At 50.2% G+C, this 1,589-nt stretch overlaps 1 protein-coding gene across 1 annotated transcript in view; it reads right to left on the bottom strand.

Moving 5' to 3' along the window:
• Positions 1-1,589, bottom strand: part of SLC5A5 (solute carrier family 5 (sodium/iodide cotransporter), member 5) — a 26,889-nt gene that overhangs the window by 17,721 nt on the left and 7,579 nt on the right. The gene's annotated exons all lie outside the window — the stretch shown is intronic.

Here is a 1,589-nt window from a genome sequence, read left to right as displayed (position 1 = left end):
GCGGAGCTTGCAGTGAGCTGAGATCCGGCCACTGCACCCCAGCCTGGGCGACTGAGCGAGACTCCGTCTCAAAAAAAAAAAAAAAAAATTGTTTAAAGATGGGGTCTTCCTATGTTCCTCAGGCTGTAATGTGTGTTTATTGATCAACTGCACGAACCTGAGAATTGTCCCTGAGCCCCACTGTGTGCTGAGCCCTGGGATCCCTGTGAAGCAGGGACCTGTGTCTTCCCCGTTTTACTGATGAAGACTGTGAGGCCGAGAGGCACAGTCCCTCCCTGAAGTTACACAGTCCAGCAGTCCCGGATCTGATCTCCAGGGAGGAGTGCAGATGGGGTGGTCCCCAGTACCCTCTGCTAACTCTGAACCCCATGGTCAAAACTCTACTTGGGGTGTGACCTAGGCATGGGTCCTGGCACTTCTCCCACCAACTTGGCCATTGACCTCAGGCAGTTACTTCCCCCCCGAGCCTCAGTTTCCTCATCTGTAAAGTGGGAGCTGTGACCGCCCTGCCTTTCTCAGAAGAAAGATTAGATGGGAAACTAACTGCTGGTGAAAGGAACAGCAAGAGGCACAGAGTAGACACCTGGGACATGGGATACCAGAGCTGGCCATTATTATTATAACCAACATAATTCGTTCCTGCTGGATCACAGTTTTTGTTTTTGTGGGTTTGTTTTGTTTTGTTTTGTTTTTTGTTTGAGACGGAGTTTCTTTCTTGTTGCCCAGGCTGGAGTGCAATGGCGCCATCTCGGCTCACCACAACCTCCGCCTCCCGGGTTCAAGCGATTCTCCTGCCTCAGCCTTCTGAGTAGTCGGGATTACAGGCATGCACCACCACGCCCTGCTAATTTTGTATTTTTCAGTAGGGACAGGGTGTTTCCATGTTGGTCAGGCTGGTCTCCAACTCCCGACCTCAGGTGATCCCCCCGCCTCAGCCTCCCAAAGTGCTGAGATTACAGGCGTGAGCCACCGCACCCGGCCTTGTTTTGTTTTTGTTTTGTTTTTGTTTTTGTTTTTGTTGTTGTTGTTGTTGTTTTTTGAGATGGAGTCTCTGTCACCCAGGCTGGAGTGCAATGGTGCGATCTCTGCTCACTGCAACCTCCACCTCGTGGGTTCAAGCTATTCTCCTCCCTCAGCCTCCTGAGTAGCTGGGATTACAGGCAAAAATTAACCAGGTCTGGTTAATTTTTGTATTAGTAGAGAGAGGGTTTCACCATGTTGGCCAGGTTGGTTTCGAACTCCTAACCTCAAGTGATCTGCCCGTCTCAGCCTCCAAAGGCCTCCAAAGCCACCACTCTCAGCCTACATCATGGTTTCATCTCCTCCTGAGCATCTCGCAGGGGATCTTTGGAACTCTCTGGAACTCTGGATCTGAATGTGGCCCTCTCCTGCTCACATCCACTGAGGGCGGTCCATTGCCTCCCAGACTCACCTTCCCCACTCCTCACAGATCCTCCTCTGAGCTCTTTTATTTTTTATTTTTTAATTTTTAATTTTTTTTATTTTTTATTTTTTATTTTTTGGAGACGGAGTCTCGCTCTGTCGCCCAGGCTGGAGTGCAGTGGCCAGATCTCAGCTCACTGCAAGCT

This window comes from Mandrillus leucophaeus, unplaced genomic scaffold (assembly GCF_000951045.1).
Source record: "Mandrillus leucophaeus isolate KB7577 unplaced genomic scaffold, Mleu.le_1.0 Scaffold11, whole genome shotgun sequence".
In the NCBI taxonomy this organism is placed as follows: domain Eukaryota; kingdom Metazoa; phylum Chordata; class Mammalia; order Primates; family Cercopithecidae; genus Mandrillus; species Mandrillus leucophaeus.
This window is presented reverse-complemented; position numbering and strand designations above follow the sequence as displayed.